Source organism: Anguilla anguilla, chromosome 7, assembly GCF_013347855.1.
Source record: "Anguilla anguilla isolate fAngAng1 chromosome 7, fAngAng1.pri, whole genome shotgun sequence".
Taxonomy (NCBI): Eukaryota; Metazoa; Chordata; class Actinopteri; order Anguilliformes; family Anguillidae; genus Anguilla; species Anguilla anguilla.
The window spans coordinates 32,677,456-32,700,592 of record NC_049207.1 but is presented as its reverse complement, the minus strand read 5'-3'; the positions used below and the strand labels follow the sequence as shown (position 1 = coordinate 32,700,592).

Below are 23,137 nucleotides of genomic sequence, written 5' to 3'. Positions count from 1 at the left end.
ATGTGGCTTGAATCTAATGACGTAATCTTATTACCACCCTCTATCAAAAAGAGTGATAGGAACACAACCCTTCTCGCTTGCAGCAGTCATCCCACGACCCTGAAAAAGGGCCTCCCTAAAAGTCAGTTTTACAGACTCAGACGTATTTGCCATTCCACTGATGATTTTATTCACAAGGCCTCAGCTATGAAACAACGCTTCCTAGATCGGGGTTACTCTAGCAAAAACGTTAACGAAGCCTACAATTTGGCACTTTCAAAACCGCACCTCAAGCTTTTACAAAAAACCCAGAAAAAGAGTAAAGACTTCTCTGTCACGTGTATCACTATTTTTTCTCCCAAATCTTTTATCAAAAACATAATTATGAAGCATTGGCATCTTCTCACAACAGATCCTGCTCTTGTCTCTCAATTCAAGGATCCCCCCCTTTTCGTTCACAAAAGGGCGCCCAATCTGCGCAATAAACTCGTCCGTGCCAGTCTTAGTACCAGCCCCACGCAGTCACGCCTAGTACCATTTTGGGATCAGAACTACCCATGTGGAAACTGTGCCCAGTGTCACAACACTTCGAAGACCTATGATTTTAGTCATCCTCAGTCTGGGAAACGTTTTCGGATTAAAGGTGTCATTACATGCAACACCAAAAATGTGATCTATGCCATAAGATGCCCTTGTGATCTAATTTATGTAGGAAAAACATCAAGATGTTTAAAACAAAGAATCAGTGAGCACAAAAGTACTATCAGACAAAAAGACCCTGATTACCCCGTCGCCATTCATTTTAATGTGCCCGCAATGTTGCCTCCCTTCGCTTCCTTGGCATCGAAAGGGTTAATACGCCTGCTAGAGGAGGTAACATTGAGGAATTACTATTGCAGAGAGAACTCTATTGGATCCATACTTTAGACAGTTAGACAGAGGTCTTAATGAAGAATTTGACATGCAAGTATTGTTGTAATTGCCTTTCTATTTATCTTTAATTTGTCTATCTTTATATTTGTATATATTTCTTTAGGTTCGCAGTGTTTCTGTTTTTATTACGGTATTTCCTGATGTATGGTACAGGTTCACTCAGACCTCAGCACCATATTTTCCTTTTTGTCGACACCTGGATTTTAGGCATTTTTACTCTATTGTGCTATTAAATGCACTATATTGTATTACAGAGTTTGTATGTTTATCTACAATTCATATTACAATTTATGTTGATGTTAACTGTCTTCCAGAGGTTCTCCTAGAAGGTGGATATCCCCACCCTCCTGTTAAAACATCTTCTATCATGCATTATCCTTCTTTGCTGTTCATGATGACAATTACTCTGTGATGCTGTTTATCATCTAATTCATACACCTATTACCTTTGTGACGTTGTTAATTGTTAAACCATCCAGTACACCTCAAACTCTGTTAATTGTTTGACAACGCCTATAACCTCATGTGATGAGCTAATTGCCTGATAGCCTACGGGTGTCGTACCTCCTCCTTTGTATTCCACAGCACTTAAAATGTGCTTCTTTTTTGTGTTCTTGATATGCCCTGACGAAGGTCTTGTACCCGAAGCTTGCCATTAAAAAACACATTCTTTGCAATACCCTCAGTGTGCCCTCAGCCTTTTATTGCATTGTACGGTTCTATCATTGGTTGCAGCTGAGCAGCTGTCGGATGTGCGGACGATTCTTCTACTATAAACTTACAGTAGCACAAACATTAGCTAGCTGACATTACATTTGCATGGACTCGATAAAGGAATGAAACAATGTTGCTACAACCCGCCATACCTTGTTGAAGGGCACATGAAGAGTAAATGTGCAGTCAGTGGCTTGTGTCAGACACGCATATGACAGTCATTCCAATAAATTTCATTGAGTTTAAATAATTTCCTTTTTGAAATAAGACTCCCATTTTTATTTTTTGAAATAAGACAAAAAAAACTAGTAAACTAAGCTTACTTTTATTAGGTATACCTACGTTTACAATACAATTGTACTGGTGTATATGTTACTCACGTGCAGCTATAGAGAGCAGAGCCTGGGGCATTACCTACTACAGTAAGTGAATGCACTTATTTCCCACTTCAGGGTAAACAAAGAAGGCACTAGAGAATTCAAACACATCTGCCCCTTTTTCAACTGGAAATGTGGCACCTTACGTCTTTACACTATACAGAGATGTTAGATGTTGAATAAAATGGTCGGTTTTGTTTTATTGCAAAATATTTTTTCAAATCGTAATTTTAAGTACATTAAAACCAAGATACTTGGAGACTTTGACTAAAGCATTTTTTTAAATAGGTGACTTGCACTTCTATTATATTAATTACTTTATGGTTGTATCTTTACTTTATTTCAAGTATGATATTTGAATACTTACCACCACTGGTAATATTCACATACTCACACACAAGCGCCAACTAGTGAAGCAAATGTACATACATAAACCCTGGTCAACAAAATGACCAAATGGTGCAAAAGTATCGTCAATCTCATAAAACTAATTGTTAAATCATGACAATGTATTTCAATATTAAAAATTAAAATAATAACCAATTATGTAATATGCTTAAATTCTTGGAGGTGGTAGGCACAAACAGTTCTCCAAATAATAATCCGACCATGGACAAGGTTTAATAAAATGGTGTTTATTAAACAAACAAACACATCTAAAATCCTAAAGGGCTAAATAAGGGAGGTTATGGAAAGGGGACCAGAGTGTTGCGTGTGTGCGTGTATGTATGTGCATGTTCAGGAGAGAACAAAGGGTACTGTGAGAGAGGGACGTATGAAACAGGCTTTAGAATGTAATGCACACTAAACCCGAGAACCAGGGTAATGGAGTGTACAGAGGGCTACACAAGACCATTGTAAGGACTGGGCGCCATTTTGGGATCAACAGCTCAGACTGATCATAGACAGACTGATCACATAGACTGGGTACTTACAGTAGATGCCTGTAGAATCCACGTTCTGGTACATCCTCTTTGCCATTCATCTCTTTGCTGCTCAATAGGAGGGACATGCAAAGCACGGTCTAAAGCCGTAGGCCTAAAGAAGGCTAAGGCTTGCCTGTAAAGGAACACGAGGAGAGACGCACTCTCTTGGGTTATTGCCACGGCCAGTGGTTTATAACTTAAAGTAAACGTGTTAGCTATACTGCAAGTAAGCTAAAGAAACGGATCCATCAAGGGATCAATTTGTTTCCTAACTTTACACTCGCTATCATTCTGCAACATACTGTGGCAACAATTTAAACGTGCATAATCTAAGTACTTTCTTGCGAGGGCAAGCAAAGCACAGCTTTCCAACTCCAGCAAGGATGGAAGAAAACCAGGACTGAGACCGACTTTTTCTACAGACACCAGGAGATCAGATCTGTTGCACAAGTCAAAATTCCCAAGGACAAACCGGCAATACACGGAACCATCTGCCCCCTCGTCATAAGACTGACAAACATCCTAGCCTGCATAGCTAATGTATATACTCTATTACTAACATTAGCTAAAAAATCTGCCTTCCTTTTCACCAAGATCTGCACATACAATCTTTCCAGCACTAACTATCTATATACTTGGGGTGTTTTTACACCTGCGCTTTTTCGTCCGGTTAAATCGGACTCTGGTTTGTTTTCCCCCTTGGTGCGATTCGTTTGGGCAGGTGTCAGCAGTCATTGCATGCAAAGGATATGCGACCAAATTATGATTGGGTCGATTTCCGGTATTGCCGGTCCGGTTCGGTGTACGAGCTTAAACCGGTTTGATTTTATGCGAACCGACTGAACCGGCATTTGTCATTTATGAGACGTTCTGGCAAATTAAAAAGTGGCCTACATCAGCAACCTGTGCCGACGGAGCTAAATCCAACTTGTATTGCATTAGTAATAAGCAATTTGACAACGTGATTAACATAATATTATGTTTGTTTATAAACGGAGCCACTAGTGTCTGAGTGCAAAAAAAAAAAAAATATTGACAGGTCGTGCGCAATTTAGTGCCAAGGTCGGCAACAAGGAAATCAAATTTCATTATACAACGGCTTGGCTGAATACTCGATTCTGATTGGTCCAAGGGTGGGCATTATTTCTCAGTAAAGGGACACCTCTGCCTTTTAACAGTTCTAAAATCAATGTGCTACAAAATCCAGCATTCTAAAACAGTTTAAACAGAAACATTATTCCTTCGCTTTTGAATTGTTGTTACATCCCCTCCTATTGAAAATAAGATGTAATAAGAGTCCCAAGTGGAACATAATAAGAGACCAAAATGAGTGGTCCTGAGGCGCAGATGCAACATACAAAAACAAAAACTAGTAGCCTCGAAGTGCAACAGTGCACTTCGGGGCTGCTAGTTTTTGTATGTTTGTGTTTTGCACCTCAGGGCCGCTCCTTTTTGTTTTTGAATTTTCTTTTTGTATTTGTGTTTTGCACCTCAGGACCACTCCTTTTTGTTTCTGTATGTTGCATCTGCACCTCAGGGCCGAAAGTTTTTGTTTTTGCGTTTTCTTTTTGTTTTTGTGTTTTGCACTTCAGAGCCACCGTAATACATGCAGACCTGCCAACCTTAGGAAAATATTTTGAGTACCACAATAGTCAGTGTAATGCTTAGTTCACATTTTCGTACCACTTCGCTTTGCACGCACACACACACACACAAGCCTTTCTTCATAATTCTAGTTTTGATTGTTAAAGTGATCAGGCAAAATTGTATGATTCTAAAATATCACTTGCACTGCACTGGGCTATATTATGATATACTTTCAAGTCAAAAGTTTGAGTACACCTGCTTAAAACAATTTTTTCATTATTAATATTTCATTATATTATGTGTGCGCCGATACAAACTGATAACCATAAGTGAATTGCATTCACTTATTTAATAAAAATGGAAATAATTTATTTTGTATATTGTAACATATGTTTTCATTTTCAAGTATTTACAGGAACGTATGTTGTAATGTAAAAAAATAAGCTTATGTTGCAATGAAAAACACTGTCAATTATGAATAAACCCAGTTTCTGTTCATGATTTCCATTTTTATTTAATAATTAAATAATTGAATCAGCTTATATAGGCACACATCATATAGGCCTAATGAAAAAATAGTATTCAATTGAAAAATTATCTAGGAATGTAGGCTTTTGTAACTAGAGGTTTAGCCAAATTATTACCTGAAGCTCCTTGGTGGCTATTGTGAAAATCATAATTGCACACTGTGCAAAATGCATGGTGTGGAAGTTTTAAGGGGCGGAGGCACGGCCATTGCTCCCGATATTTTGCGAGGAACTTCTGGGGGGCATGGACTCGCTTCTTTTTAGTAGGTCTGCTGCTCTCTCTCTCTCTCCTTGTTAGTATCCTCGTCATCTGACGACATGATTATTTTCTAACTGCAAGGATGGTCGGGTGACTGGCTGCAATAATAGGAATTATTTGCTACGTTAGCAGTCTATAGTCAAACACCTTTACAATGGTCACTTTGCTCCAACAGAGCGTGCGCGATTCAAAGCTTGAACAGGGAGTCTCCGTAGCGTTTGAGTTACTGCAGCTAAATTACTCCATCAGTTATTCACACGTCTCGTAACGAGGCTAAATCACATGCGAGCTACTACTAGGGCTAACTATATACACAAATTTATTTATTTAAATTTATACCCCTTGAAATGCATCATCTCGTAAAGTTACCGAACATGTTTTACCGTTTTATATGTTAACATTACGGTCACGTTTTTGTGCTTGATTATTACTCCCCACTTCCCATTTTACCTCAGCAATGCAGCGTTACGCCTCGGTGGATAATAAAGCACGGCTGCGTATCAGTGGATGTTGAGTGGGTCAGGGAGGGGTTACAGAACCACAAGCACAAGGTCGTAGCATCTGGTTCAATCCGAGGGATGTAGTTTAAATACCAAATACAGGTACGCTATTGTTTTGTATTAATTGGTTGTTTTCCGTAATTAAATTATGGATCAAAAACTTATTGACCCCCAGTTCATAAAATTTAAGGGTGGATATGTAGAACTACTATAGATCTATGAAGCAAAAACTAAGCAGTGTACCCAGCATCTCCAAATCTACCCAAAATGTCGAAATAATGCATTGCTGTAAATCACAACATATTCATGTATTTCACAACAAATCAACTGTTTTTACTCAAGAAACTCACTGTTGCATCATTTTCAAGTGGGAATTACAAGCTTTCCGTCAGTACAGTGGTCTAAAATAGCTAGGGGTCCAGAAACATATCAAAAATTTCTCCAAAAAGAAATATAATACTTTTTGTCCATTGTAAAGCATATAAATGAGCCCCTTACGAAGGTTTAAGATGAAACATTGATATCAGATTTAAAAATAATGCAAAAATACTGTCACACAATGAAAACAATTTTCAACCGTCCACCACATTTTGCCAATGTTTCAACTCTCACATCATCACTGTTGCATGCATCACAAAAACTACTAGACAACAACAAACGCTTACATTACACTGTGAAATACCCTTATTAAAATACCACTAACCTATTTAAAGTCATTCAATTTCAAAATAACATATATAACTGGAATAGTTTGAGCAGTAATACTTACATAGCAATGATGAAATCTTATTTGTTTCAGTAGATAGAGACAGTAAATCAATGATACAGTTCTATCCAATTCTGTCTTCCTCCAGAAAATGATGTCAGCTAGGTCTATCAGCAAACATATGGCTTAGCTATGCCCAAAAATCCACAATAATAATAGCATTTTCCAAGAAATTACGAAAAATCGTTGACAAAGCTTCGTTAGGTGCAGCGTCTTTTACTGCTACCACAGAGTGAAGGCGTAAGTGGATGCGATGATGAGAAAATTTTTGGTTAAGCTGACCTAAAAAAAGCTATTCCAAAAGAAAAATTAGACATGTTATACATTGTTAGAAAACTTATACTCTCAACTACTGAATAAATGAATTGTCAATCAAGCCAGACTGTACTAAAAAGGGCGACAACGACGTAAGCAACAGGTGTGGTATTACGCACAGCTATTGGTATGGTATTACACCCTAGCAACCACCTAAAACACCATAACAACTGCCCATAACTCCATAGCAAATGCCTGGCAACACCCTAGCAAATGGCTATAACGCCATTGCAACCACCTAGCAACACCATAGTAACCACCTAGAACACCATAGCAACCACCTAGCAACACCCTAGCAACCACCTGGAACACCATAGCAACCACCTAGCAACAATCTGGAACACCATAACAACTGCCTAGCAACACCATAGCAACCACATGGAACACCATAGCAACAACCTAGCAACACCATAGCAACCACCTAAAACTCCATAGCAACCACCTAGCAACATCCTAACAACCACTTAGAATACCCTAGCAACCACCTAGCAACACCCTAGCAACCACGTGGAACACCATAGCAACCACCTAGCAACACCCTAGCAACAATCTGGAACACCATAACAACTGCCTAGCAACACCCTAGCAACCACATGGAACACCATAGCAACGACCTAGCAACCCCCTAGCAACCACCTGGAACACCATAACAACTGCCTAGCAACACCCTAGCAACCGCCTAAAACTCCATAGCAACCACCTAGCAACATCCTAGCAACCACTTATAATACCCTAGCAACCCCCTAGCAACACCCTAGCAACCACTTAGAACTCCATAGCAACAACCTAACAACACACAAGCAACCACCTGGAACACCATAGCAAATGCCTGGCTACACCCTAGGAACCACCTAGAATTCCATAGCAACCACCTAGCAACACCATAGCAACCACCTAGCAACCACCTGGAACACCATAACAACAGCCCAGCAACACCCTAGCAACCGCCTATAACTCCATAGCAACCACCTAGCAACATCCTAGCAACCACTTAGAATAACCTAGCAACCCCCTAGCAACACCCTAGCAACCACCTAGAACTCCATAGCAACCACCTAGCAACACCCTAGCAACCGCCTAGAACTCCATAGCAACCACCTAGCAACACCATAGCAACCACCTAAAACTCCATAGCAACCACCTAGCAACACCCTGGCAACCACCTAGAACTCCATAGCAACCACCTAGCAACACCCTAGCAACCGCCTAGAACTCCATAGCAACCACCTAGCAACACCATAGCAACCACCTAGAACTCCATAGCAACCACCTAGCAACACCCTAGCAACCACCTAGAAATCCATAGCAACCACCTAGCAACACGCTAGCAACGGCCTAGAACTCCATAGCAACCACCTAGCAACACCATAGCAACCGCCTAGAACTCCATAGCAACCACCTAGCAACACCCTAGCAACCACCATGCAACACCATAGCAACCGCCTAGAACTCCACAGCAACCACCTAGCAACACCCTAGCAACCACCTGGAACACCATAGCAACCACCTAGCAACAACCTAGCAACCACTTGGAACACCATAACAACTGCCTAGCAACACCCTAGCAACCGCCGATAACTCCATAGCAACCACCTAGAATACCCTAGCAACCGCCTAGAACTCCATAGCAACCACCTAGCAACACCCTAGCAACCGCCTAGAACTCCATAGCAACCACCTGGCAACACCCTAGCAACGGCCTAGAACTCCATAGCAACCACCTAGCAACACCATAGCAACCGCCTAGAACGCCATAGCAACCATCTAGCAACACCCTAGCAACCCCCTAGCAACACCATAGCAATCGCCTAGAACTCCACAGCAACCACCTAGCAACACCCTAGCAACCACCTGGAACACCATAGCAACCACCTAGCAACACCCTAGCAACCACATGGAACACCATAACAACTGCCTAGCAACACCCTAGCAACCGCCGATAACTCGATAGCAACCACCTAGAATACCCTAGCAACACCATAGCAACCACCTAGAACTCCATAGCAACCACCTAGAATACCATAGCAACACCCTAGCAACCACCTGTAACACCATAACAACTGCCTAGCAACACTATAGCAACCACCTAGAGCACCCTAGCAACATCCTAGCCAACTGCCTATAACTCCATTGCAAATGCCTAGCAACACCCTAGCAACCGGCTATAACTCCATAGCAAAAACCTAGCAACACCCTAGCAACCACCTGGAACACCACAACAACTGCCTAGCAACACCCTAGCAACCGCCTAGAACTCCATAGCAACCACCTACCAACCACTTAGCATACCCTAGCAACCACCTAGCAAAGCCCTAGCAACCACATGGAGGTCAATAGCAACCACCTGAAACTCCATAACAACCACCTAGCACCACCCTAGCGACCGCCTAGAATTCCATGAAACCACTTAGAACTCCATAGAACCACGTAGCAACATCCTAGCAACCGGCTCTAACTCCATAGCAACGACCTAGCAACACCATAACAACTATCTAGAACACCATAGCAACCACCTAGCAACACCCTAGCAACCGTCTAGAATTCCAAAGCAACCACCTGGAACACCATAGCAAATGCCTGGCAACACCCTAGCAACCGACTATAACGCCATAGCAACCACCTAGCAACACCATAGCAACTATCTAGAACACCATAGCAACCACCTAGCAACACCCTAGCAACCACCTGGAACACGATAGCAACCACCAAGCAACACCCTAGCAACAATCTGGAACACCATAACAACTGCCTAGCAACACCCTAGTAACCACCTGAAACACCATTGCAACGACCTAGCAACACCCTAGCAACCACATGGAACACCATAACAACTGCCTAGCAACACCCTAGCAACCGCCTATAACTCCATAGCAACCACCTAGCAACATCCTAGCAACCACTTAGAATACCCAAGCAACCCCCTAGCAACACCCTAGCAGCCACCTGGAACACCATAACAACTGCCTAGCAACACCCTAGCAACCGCCTATAACTCCATAGCAACCACCTAGCAACATCCTAGCAACCACCTAGAATACCCTAGCAACCACCTAGAACACCCTAGCAACGGCCTAGAACTCCATAGCAACCACCTAACAACACACTAGCAACCACCTGGATCACCATAGCAAATGCCTGGCAACACCCTAGAAACCGACTATAACACCATAGCAACCACCTAGCAACACCATAGCAACTATCTAGAACACCATAGCAACCACCTAGCAACACCCAAGCAACCACCTGGAACACGATAGCAATCACCAAGCAACACCCTAGCAACAATGTGGAACACCATAACAACTGCCTAGCAACACCCTAGCAACCGCCTAAAACTCCATAGCAACCACCTAGCAACATCCTAGCAACCACCTAGAATACCCTAGCAACCCCCTAGCAACACCCTAGCAACCACCTAGAAATCCATAGCAACAACCTAACAACACACTAGCAACCAACTGGAACACCATAGCAAATGCCTGGCTACACCCTAGCAACCACCTAGAACTCCATAGCAACCACCTAGCAACACCATAGCAACCACCTGGAACACCATAGCAACCACCTAGCAACAACCTAGCAACCACTTGGAACACCATAACAACTGCCTAGCAACACCCTAGCAACCGCCTAGAAATCCATAGCAACCACCTAGCAACACCCTAGCAACCACCTAGAACTCCATAGCAACCACCTAGCAACACCCTAGCAACGGCCTAGAACTCCATAGCAACCACCTAGCAACACCATAGCAACCACCTAGAACTCCATAGCAACCACCTAGCAACATCCTAGCAACCACTTCGAATACCCTAGCAACACCCTAGCAACCATCTAGAACTCCATAGCAACCACCTAGCAACACCCTAGCAACCGCCTAAAACTCCATAGCAACCACCTAGCAACACAATAGCAACCACCTGGAACACCATAGCAAACACCTAGCAACACCCTAGCAACCACCCGGAACACCATAAAAACTGCCTAGCAACACCCTAGCAACCACCTATAACGCCATAGCAACCACCTAGCAACCACTTAGAATACCCTAGCAACACCCTAGCAACCACCTAGAACTCCATAGCAACCACCTAACAACACACTAGCAACCACCTGGAACACCATAGCATCCACCTAGCAACACCCTAGCAACCACCTAGAACTCCATAGCAACCACCTAGCAACACCCTAGCAACCACCTAGAACTCCATAGCAACCACCTAGTAACACCATAGCAACCGCCTAGAACTCCATAGCAAACACCTAGCAATACCCTAGCAACGGCCTAGAACTCCATAGCAACCACCTAGCAACACCATAGCAACCGCCTAGAACTCCATAGCAACCACCTAGCAACATCTTAGAAACCACTTAGAATACCCTAGCAACCCCCTAGCAACCACCTAGAACTTCAGAGCAACCACCTAGCAACACCCTAGCAACCACCTAGCAACACCATAGCGCCTAGAACTCCATAGCAACCACCTAGCAACACCCTAGCAACCACCTAGAACTCCATAGCAACCACCTAGCAACACCCTAGCAACCACCTAGCAACTACTTAGAATACCCTAGCAACACCCTAGCAACCACCTAGAACTCCATAGCAACCACCTAACAACACACTAGCAACCACCTGGAACACCATAGCATCCACCTAGCAACACCCTAGCAATCACCTAGAACTCCATAGCAACCACCTAGCAACACCCTAGCAACCACCTAGAACTCCATAGCAACCACCTAGTAACACCATAGCAACCGCCTAGAACTCCATAGCAAACACCTAGCAATACCCTAGCAACGGCCTAGAACTCCATAGCAACCACCTAGCAACACCATAGCAACCGCCTAGAACTCCATAGCAACCACCTAGCAACATCTTAGAAACCACTTAGAATACCCTAGCAACCCCCTAGCAACCACCTAGAACTTCAGAGCAACCACCTAGCAACACCCTAGCAACCACCTAGCAACACCATAGCGCCTAGAACTCCATAGCAACCACCTAGCAACACCCTAGCAACCACCTAGAACTCCATAGCAACCACCTAGCAACACCCTAGCAACGGCCTAGAACTCCATAGCAACCACCTAGCAACACCATAGCAACCGCCTAGAACTCCATAGCAACCACCTAGCAACACCCTAGCAACCACCTAGCAACACCATAGCAACCGCCATGAACTCCATAGCAACCACCTAGCAACACCCTAGCAACCACCTGGAACACCATAGCAACCACCTAGCAACACCCTAGCAACCACTTGGAACACCATAACAACTGCCTAGCAACAGCCTAGCAACCGCCTATAACTCCATAGCAACCACCTAGCAACACCCTAGCAACCACCTGGACCACCATAACAACTGCCTAGCAACACCCTAGCAACCGCCTAGAACTCCATAGCAACCACCTACCAACCACTTAGCATACCCTAGCAACCACCTAGCAATGCCCTAGCAACCACCTGGAGCTCAATAGCAACCACCTGAAACTCCATAGCAACCACCTAGCACCACCCTAGCGACCGCCTAGAATTCCATGAAACCACTTAGAACTCCATAGAACCACCTAGCAACACCCTAGCAACTGCCTCAGACATCATAGCAACTACCTACCACTGTTCACTCCGTTCAGCACAAAGTCGACTTTGCGTTGGCGGCAACCACACTTCACAATTTCTGCAGGAATTGTCTAGTTATTAGTTGCCTTAGGGCAACTACACTATTATTATCGCACATATTATTATTATTATTAGTGTGGTTGCCTTAGGGCAACTACACTATTATTATTGCACATATTATTATGTGCAATAATAATAATTTGGACCGCTACTCCTCCCATAGTTTTCGCACCACATACACGTGCAATATGTCAAATCGAGCGGCTTGATCGGGAATGGTGTGCTATTACTTTGTGGAAAGATTGGTTGCACGGTTTTTGGAAAATTTGAATTTTTGTGGGCAATTTTTCCCATAGAGAATGAATGGCGGAATGTTCACCTTTGTGATGTCACAATGCTCTGTCTTCTCACCCTTGTGATGTCACAATGCCCTGTCTTCTGGCAGCAGTACTCTGGTCTCTCTCTAGATTTGAACATTCGGCCATTCATCTCTATGGGGAAAAATTGCCCACAAATTGTGCAATGCCTCATTGGACATGGTAGAGAGTCCTTTGTCCATTGGTGGAGATCAGCCTCGCCCCCCTTCCTGATTGGCCGATGTTTGATATTTCATAACTTTTGAACCGTTTGTCATAGAGAACTATGGGTCGCGTCATTGGACTCAGTAAAGACCTAGCAACCGCCTAAAACTCCATAGCAACCCCCTAGCAACACCCTAGCAACCACCTAAAACACCCTAGCAACAGCCTAGAACTCCATAGCAACCACCTAACAACACACTAGCAACCACCTATAACTCCATAGCAACCGCCTAGCAACACCCTAGCAACCACCTAGAACTCCATAGCAACCACCTAGCCACACCCTAGCAACCGCCTAGAACTCCATAGCAACCACCTAGCAACACCCAAGCAACACCCTAGCAACCACCTAGAACTCCATAGCAACCACCTAGCAACACCCTAGCAACCACCTATAACTCCATAGCAACCACCTAGCAACATCCTAGCAACCACCTAGAATACCCTAGCAACACCCTAGCAACCGCCTATAACTCCATAGCAACCGCCTAGCAACACCCTAGCAACCACCTAGAACTCCATTGCAACCACCTAGCAACACCCTAGCAACCGCCTAGAACTCCATAGCAACCACCTGGCAACACCCTAGCAACACCCTAGCAACCGCCTATAACTCCATAGCAACCGCCTAGCAACACCCTAGCAACCGCCTAGAACTCCATAGCAACCACCTAGCAACACCCTAGCAACGGCCTAGAACTCCATAGCAACCACCTAGCAACACCATAGCAACCACCTAGAACTCCATAGCAACCACTTAGCAACATCCTAGCAACCACTTCGAATACCCTAGCAACCCCCTAGCAACAGCCTAGCAACCACCTAGAACTCCATAGCAACCACCTAGCAACACCCTAGCAACCGCCTAGAAATCCATAGCAACCGCCTAGCAACACCCTAGCAACCACCTAGAACTCCATAGCAACCACCTAGCAACACCCTAGCAACCGCCTAGAACTCCATAGCAACCACCTATCAACACCCTAGCAACACCCTAGCAACCACCTAGAACTCCATACCAACCACCTAGCAACACACTAGCAACGGCCTAGAACTCCATAGCAACCACCTAGCAACACCATAGCAACCACCTAAAACACCCTAGCAATGGCCTAGAACTCCATAGCAACCACCTAACAACACACTAGCAACCACCTATAACTCCATAGCAACCGCCTAGCAACACCCTAGCAACGACCTAGAACTCCATAGCAACCACCTAGCAACACCCTAGCAACCGCCTAGAACTCCATAGCAACCACCTAGCAACACCCTAGCAACACCCTAGCAACCACCTAGAACTCCATAGCAACCACCTAGCAACACCCTAGCAACACCCTAGCAACCACCGAGAACTCCATAGCAACCACCTAGCAACACCCTAGCAACGGCCTAGAACTCCATAGCAACCGCCTAGCAACACCCTAGCAACCACCTAGAACTCCATAGCAACCACCTAGCAACACCCTAGCAACCGCCTAGAACTCTATAGCAACCACCTATCAACACACTAGCAACGGCCTAGAACTCCATAGCAACCACCTAGCAACACCATAGCAACCACCTAAAACACCCTAGCAACGGCCTAGAACTCCATAGCAACCACCTAACAACACACTAGCAACCACCTATAACTCCATAGCAACCGCCTAGCAACACCCTAGCAACGACCTAGAACTCCATAGCAACCACCTAGCAACACCCTAGCAACCGCCTAGAACTCCATAGCAACCACCTAGCAACACCCTAGCAACACCCTAGCAACCACCTAGAACTCCATAGCAACCACCTAGCAACACCCTAGCAACCGCCTAGAACTCCATAGCAACCACCTAGCAACCACCTAGCAACACCCTAGCAACCACCTAGAACTCCATAGCAACCACCTAGCAACACCATAGCAACCACTTAGAATACCCTAGCAACCCCCTAGAAACACCCTAGCAACCACCTATAACTCTATAGCAACCACCTAGCAACATCCTAGCAACCACCTAGAATACCCTAGCAACACCCTAGCAACCGCCTATAACTCCATAGCAACCGCCTAGCAACACCCTAGCAACCACCTAGAACTCCATAGCAACCACCTAGCAACACCCTAGCAACCGCCTAGAACTCCATAGCAACCACCTAGCAACACCCTAGCAACACCCTAGCAACCACCTAGAACTCCATAGCAACCACCTAGCAACACCCTAGCAACGGCCTAGAACTCCATAGCAACCACCTAGCAACACCATAGCAACCACCTAGAACTCCATAGCAACCACCTAGCAACATCCTAGCAACCACTTCGAATACCCTAGCAACCCCCTAGCAACACCCTAGCAACCACCTAGAACTCCATAGCAACCACCTAGCAACACCATAGCAACCGCCTAGAACTCCATAGCAACCGCCTAGCAACACCCTAGCAACCACATAGAACTCCATAGCAACAACCTAGCAACACCCTAGCAACCGCCTAGAACTCCATAGCAACCACCTAGCAACACCCTAGCAACACCCTAGCAACCACCTAGAACTCCATAGCAACCACCTAGCAACACACTAGCAACGGCCTAGAACTCCATAGCAACCACCTAGCAACACCATAGCAACCACCTAGAACTCCATAGCAACCACCTAGCAACATCCTAGCAACCACTTCGAATACCCTAGCAACCCCCTAGCAACACCCTAGCAACCACCTAGAACTCCAAAGCAACCACCTAGCAACACCCTAGCAACTGCCTAGAACTCCATAGCAACCACCTAGCAACACCATAGCAACCGCCTAGAACTCCATAGCAACCACCTAGCAACACCCTAGCAACCACCTAGAACTCCATAGCAACCACCTATCAACACCCTAGCAATGGCCTAGAACTCCATAGCAACCACCTAGCAACACCATAGCAACCACCTAGAACTCCATAGCAACCACCTAGCAACATCCTAGCAACCACTTCGAATACCCTAGCAACCCCCTAGCAACCACCTGGAACTCCATAGCAACCACCTAACAACACACTAGCAACCACCTGGAACACCATGGCAAATGCCTAGCAACACCCTAGCAACCAGCTATAACTCCATAGCAAATGCCTAGCAACACCCTAGCAACTGCCTATAACTCCATAGCAACCACCTAGCAACATCCTAGCAGCCACCTAGAATACCCTTGCAACACCCTAGCAACTGCCTATAAATCCATAGCAAATGCCTAGCAACACCCTAGCAACCGGCTATAACTATATAGCAACCACCTAGCAACACCCTAGCAACCACCTGGAACACCATAACAACTGCCTAGCTACACCCTAGCAACCGCCTAGAACTCCATAGCAACCACCTAGCAACATCCTAGCAACCACTTAGCATACCCTAGCAACCACCTAGCAATGCCCTAGCAACCACCTGGAGCTCAATAGCAACCACCTGAAACTCCATAGCAACCACCTAGCACCACCCTAGCGACCGCCTAGAATTCCATGAAACCACTTAGAACTCCATAGAACCACCTAGCAACACCCTGGCAACTGCCTCAGACATCATAGCAACTACCTACCACTGTTCACTCCGTTCAGCACAAAGTCGACTTTGCGTTGGCGGCAACCACACTTCATATATTTTATTCTTTCCACCCATTTTTTGGACTGCTACTCCTCCCAGAGTTTTCACACCACATACACGTGCCATATGTCAAAATGACCGGCTTCTTTGGGAATCGTGTGCTATTACTTTGTGGAAAGTTTCGCTGCACGGTTTTTGAGAAATATTAATTTTTATGCCCAATTTTTCCCCATAGAGATGAATGGAGAAGGTGACGTCATTCATATGCGAACGGTGAAGTTACAGCATTGGTCGGCTTTGCACACGTGATGCGGTCAGCTCGGTCTCAGCAGGCAGGATAGGAAATAGCTGATTGCGGAAGTGAAAGAACGATATTCAAAATGAAAAATTACAAATGAAAACGCTGTCAGCTAGGTATATCAACAAACATATGGCTTAGGCATAACCAGAAGTCCTCAATAATAATAGTATTTCACGAGACATTACGCTAATTCGTTGACGACGTTTCGTCACATGCAGCGTCTTAGAATGCTAGTGCTAACAAACAGTGAATGGCTTTAATGCGATAATGAGAGCACTTTCGGTTGACCTAAAAAAAACGATATTAAAAAACCAACAATATACGTGCTGTTATACCTGGTTAGAAAGCTTATGCTCTCAGCTACTGAATAAACGAATTTTCAAACAAGCCAGACTTTGCGTATTTGCATGCTAGTGCTAACAAAGAGCGAATACGTTCTATGAGATGATGACATAGCTTTCGGTTGACCTAAAAAAAACGATATTAAAAAAACAAAAATAGACGTGCTGTTATACCTGGTTAGAAAGCTTATGCTCTCAGCTACTGAATAAATGAATTTTCAAACAAGCCAGACTTTGCGTATTTGCATGCTAGTGCTAACAAAGAGCGAATACGTTCTATGACATGATGACATAGCTTTCGGTTGACCTAAAAAAAAACGATATTAAAAAAACAAAAATAGACGTGCTGTTATACCTGGTTAGAAAGCTTCTGCTCTTACCTACTGAATAAACGAGTTCTCAACCCAAGCCAGACTGTACTAAAAAGTGCTACAACGCCGTCAACAACACGTGTGCAGCAGCTTCTGGTCCGGTCTAACTCCAGAAATTTGGGTCGGCTAACATGTAATAGGCTATTCTGTGTCTATGACTTCGTATCTAAGGTAACAGATTGAACTCTGAATTGCAGCACAGTTAAATGTTTTTATTTGAATGGTACAAATGAGCAAAACTTAACGTAAAACCATAAATCAATCGAATTAATCTCCCTAGCCCTGTCTTGCTTTTTAAAATGGTGCGGTTGTGCAGTGTAAATATAAAGGTTTTTCCAAGACCGTCTGAACTGGCCAGCTAGCTTTATGATTCGCCGCCACTCGTCACAGCATACCGTGAGTAAATCGCTGATCTGAAGTATTGATGAAGGGTTAATTTAGCTCTGAATATGTGTGTTGCATGTCAACTCGTTGCCCTGATGTTATAGCATACCATACTCTGTCTCTGCTTATACTACAGAAACTGTTCACTCCGTTCAGCACAAAGTCGACTTTGCGTTGGCGGCAACCACACTTCACAATTTCTGCAGGAATTGTCTAGTTATTATTATTCCACCCATTTTTTGGACCGCTACTCCTCCCAGAGTTTTCACACCACATACACGTGCCATATGTCAAATGGACCGGCTTCTTTGGGAATCGTGTGCTATTACTTTGTGGAAAGTTTCGCTGCACGGTTTTTGAGAAATATGACTTTTTATGGCCAAATTTTTCCCATAGAGATGAATGGGAAACGTGACGTCATACATATGTGAGGGGTGAAGTTACAGCATTAGTCGGCTTAGCACACGTGATGCATTAGGTTTTAACCGGCTTCATCTACGGGAAATTTAGAATCCAGATACGGTGCATATCTCCATTTTCGTCGTAATTACAGAAAACACACATTCGTAAACTTCAGATGATTTATACCATAATGTAGATAAAACCTTGACGAACACGTACATGCATGGATTGTGTTGTTCAAACGAGGTTTCCTGGGGACTTAGCCACCAGAGTGGATATAGCTGAATGCGGACGTGAACACGATAAAAACGGTATTCCAAATGAAAAATTACAAATGAAAATGCTGTCAGCTAGGTATATCAACAAACATATGGGTTAGGCATACCCAGAAGTCCTCAATAATAATAGTATTTCACGAGATATTACGCAAGTTCATTGACGACGTTTCGTCAGATGCAGCGTCTTTGAATGCTAGTGCTAACAAAGAGCGAATGCATTTAATGCGATGAGAAAACTTTCGATTGACCTAAAACCGATATTCCAAAACCAAAAATAGACATGTTATACATGGTTAGAAAGCTTATACTCTCACCTATTGAATAAATGAATTCTCAATCAAGCCAGACTGTACTAAAAAGTGCAACAACGCCGTCAACAACAACACGTGTGCAGCAGCTTCTGGTCCGGCCTTACTCCAGAAAAAGACGTCAGCTTGTAATACCACACATGTTGCTTTGGGTGTTCTCGAACTTTGTAGTAAAAACTGGCTTGATCTACACTTGATCGATCCAATAGGTGACACAATAAGCTTTCTAACTATGTATAATATGTCAAATTTTACTTTTGTAACACCATGTAATATCCCAGCGTATTGGAAACTTTGGTCTCATTAGAGCTGCATTACGTATTCAGTCTGTTGTAGCAGGGACAGCAACGCTCTCTCACCCCAACGCGTTTGCTAAAGTACACAACTCCACTTGCATGTTGTTGATGCACCCCTTGCTGCAACAGAAGCTAGTAGTACTGGCTACCAGCCGATACTTATTCACAGAAGCTGTATTTAAAAATGAGTTAAAATGCAACTATTTTAACACATATTTCTCGCCTCATTTTCGTTCTTGGAAATTCGGCTCGGCTAACGCGTAAAAGGCTACTCTGTCTATGAGTTGGTCTCAGCGATAACAGATTAGACTCTGAATTACCGCCCAATTAAATGTTTTTAGTTGTCTGGTTAAAATGAGCTGAAATTCGCGCAAAATCATACGTCAATCAAATTAATCTCCCTAGCCCTGTCTTGCTTTTTTTAAAATGGTGTGATCACGCAGTGTAGACGTAGGGTTTTTCCAAGACCCTCTGAACTGGCCAGCTAGCTTTGTGATTCGCCGTCACTTGTCACCGCATACCGCAAGTAAAACACTGAGATCTCAAGTATTGATGAAAGGATAATTTAGCTCTGAATATATGTGTCGCAAATAAACTCGTTGCCGTGATGTTATAGCATGTACACAATACTCTCTCTCTGCTTATACTACAGAAACTGTTCACTCCGTTCAGCACAAAGTCGACTTTGCGTTGGCGGCAACCACACTTCACAATTTCTGCAGGAATTGTCTAGTTTAATATTACTATTCCTTTTCTTGAGTGTAATTTTTCATTTGTTGATATTGCCATAGGCTACCTTAACTTTAAGGCTGGCTGCATCCTAGTTGTCAGAAAAAATCTTTTAGGAAATTATTTCTTGTGGACGTTCTTCGTAATGGCCTAAAGTCATTACATTAAATTTAAAACATTTGTTTTATTGAAAACACATTAGCTGCTTTACACGACATACCTACAATAAATATTTGAGTTGGAATTATTTATTTAAATGCACCTGCAAACAAATATTAGTTATATAAGTTCCAATTTTGACTGCCCATGGACTTTGATCATCCCAATGCCTGCACTCCGATGGAGTCGTAAAGAACAGATGGCTGTAAACAGCTTAAAAGACAATTCCCCACAATCTGGAGATTGCTGTGAGGTATAGTGGTCACTGGTTTCAGATGACGCTTCTGCCGCGAGAGATCTTCCCGGCAGCAGCAAATTTGCATATATTTTCTTTGTATTTCTACAGGAACTACCTTTGTTCGCAAAACCACCACCAGGTGGCAAATGTGAGCACCCAAAACCATATTTGGCAGTTAACACTTCAACTGGCACTCACAAGCAAAGTAGAACAGTGTTATTGCCGGTCTTATTTTAACGGGAAAGTATTCAAGGCAAATTTCCCGTAGTCGTTTCTCTCCTGCCAGCGCCTCGTTCCTCGTTCACCGAATAGGGGAATGGACAATTATTGAAATTACTGAATCATTTAAATAAACCATCGTTTAACATTTGAGTATTTGCTCATGATTAAAGGGGAAATGATGTAGGGCTGCCTCTAATGACTATTTTTCTATCGATTAATCTATCGACTATTTTACGGATTAGTCGATTAATCTAAACGATAAATTTTCCTCCAAAAAAATCAAATTAACCATTTAAAGTTAATTTTATTTTGACAACAACAAACTGTATATGTGTCATTGTATAATGCAGCACAAAACAAAATGTAAACAAATGTTTACATATATTAAAGTGCAAAAAGTGATATTACGCACAGCCATTTTGGAAAGTACCCAGGCCTCACAAATGCGCATATATTTCACAAACGGATTGTCCAAGGCAATATATGACCACTCAGTCTCAAAAGGGACATCTCTATGCTTAAACCAATGGCAATTTATTAAATATTTAGTCCCAAATTTTGACTTTAGAATGACATGGTATCATTTTTGAAAACTTTGTCTTATTTACTTCATTATTCAGTGAGCAGCATTTTCACTGCTGTATTGGCATATCTTGCGGCTATTATCGAGTTTATCTTGTTGCTATGATGAAATATGATTTTTGAGTGATGAAAGAATATTTTTATGAATGCCCAGAGAGACAATATTGTCCATTATGTCATGGGTGGGGGGTGTAGTTGCAGATGGGACTGCAGGGAGGGGGTGCGTGTTAAATGAAAGACCAGAGCGACAATGGTGGCGCTGCAAAACTCCGTATTCGGCATAGTTGTCGTGTATCGTCTACTAACGAAACTAAAACAAAGCGTCTCTGTTTTTAATTCATACTTTGGTTGCAGTAGCACTGAATGTCTGAGTTCAGCAAAAGTGCCTCAAAAAAAAAAAAAAAAAAACATCAGACAAAACAAATCATGGGAATGCCGAGGTAGAGACAGCGGTAATGAACTGACATTATCTACGCTCGTTTCCTTTATTTTAGGGCTGCCGCGCGTAAGTCAGCGTAATCGATGACGTTGACGCTGAGAATGCGTTAACATCAATATTTTAAAACGACGCATCGTTTAAAAATTTTTTTTTTAATGAATTTACCTTTTTGATTTCTAAAACGCTTCAATTCATTATAACAAATGTTTTTCTTCAATATCACTACGTAATTGCTACGTAACATCAGTCGGTTTTGGCTCAGACTCGGTTCCAAAAATAGCTGTGCGTAATACCACACATGTTGTTTACGCCATTGTTGCCCTTTTTCGTACAGTCCGGCTTGATTGACAATTCATTTATTCAGTAGGTGAGAGTAAAAGCTTTCTAACGATGTATAACATGTCTAATTATCTCCGCCAGGTGAGAGCCTGGAGGGGACTACGCATTTGGACGCGTGTGTGCGTGTGTACGTGTGTGTGTTTGTGTATCTGTCCGCAGCTAATCTCGCATACTACTGGGCCGATCAGCCTAATACTTGTTGTACATGTTGACAGCAGGCCAAGGACCTGAATTCTCGAATATTTAGCAAATCGGTCAACGACAAGTATTTTATTTGAATTAATTTCCATCATTATCAATTGAAATACATTGAGTGCCAACTCCTCACTCCTCCTAACCGGCCGGTAGGGGCTGCAAGTGATCAACAACTGCTTCCATTTGGAATGAAAGACCAGCAATGTAAAATGTCAATTTCAATGTTGAAATGGCAACAAAATAGTCCGCCAACTAACGGGATACGTTTATGTTTGAATTTGTGGCAATTATTTTGTTGGCATTTACACGTTGAAATTTATATTTTACATCACTGGTCTTTTGGAATTGTTCTTGTCCAGTGCCAGACTATAACGTCAACGTTAGCTCTGTGTAACACAATGTGGCTGATATGAATGAAATTAGCTAACATGTCACCACCTTTACGTTACTTCACTGAATCAGCGTTTTTGGGATTTTCAGTGGCACATGGTAAAAACTTGTAATATTGTATGTCTGGTTGCATTGATTGTGTAGCCTCTATTGTTGCATCAGCAAAGCTAACACTCCTGGCGGAGATCTGCACTCTTCTAGTTTTGCTTTTGGAATAGCGTTTTATATCTCAGCGTAACCAAAAGATTTCTCATCATTGCATTCACTTACACATTCACTCTGTGGTAGCAGTAAAAGACACTGCACCTGAGGAAATGTTTCATGTCGTCCCATTCCCATACAAGAAAACATACGAGAGCACAGAGTATAGAAATACATACAAGAGTTAATTATTACACATTTAGGTACTGTACAGCATTGTGTGACAATGTTTTTGCATTATTTTTTAATCTGATAGTAATGTTTCATCTTAAACATTCCTAAGGGGCTCATTTATATGCTTTATAATGGACAAA

The 23,137-nt window shown here is 43.1% G+C and overlaps 1 protein-coding gene across 9 annotated transcripts in view; it reads right to left on the bottom strand.

The window, feature by feature from the left end:
- Positions 1 to 23,137, bottom strand: part of zfyve28 (zinc finger, FYVE domain containing 28) — a 226,090-nt gene that overhangs the window by 180,470 nt on the left and 22,483 nt on the right. Inside the window, exon 1 of one of the 9 annotated variants that reach the window (XM_035426999.1) lies at positions 2,938 to 3,057. The exons of the other annotated variants lie outside the window; for them this stretch is intronic. The gene's annotated coding sequence lies outside the window, so the exon portion shown is untranslated. Of the gene's footprint in view, positions 1 to 2,937; positions 3,058 to 23,137 lie in introns of those variants that run through there. 9 annotated transcript variants of the gene reach the window in all.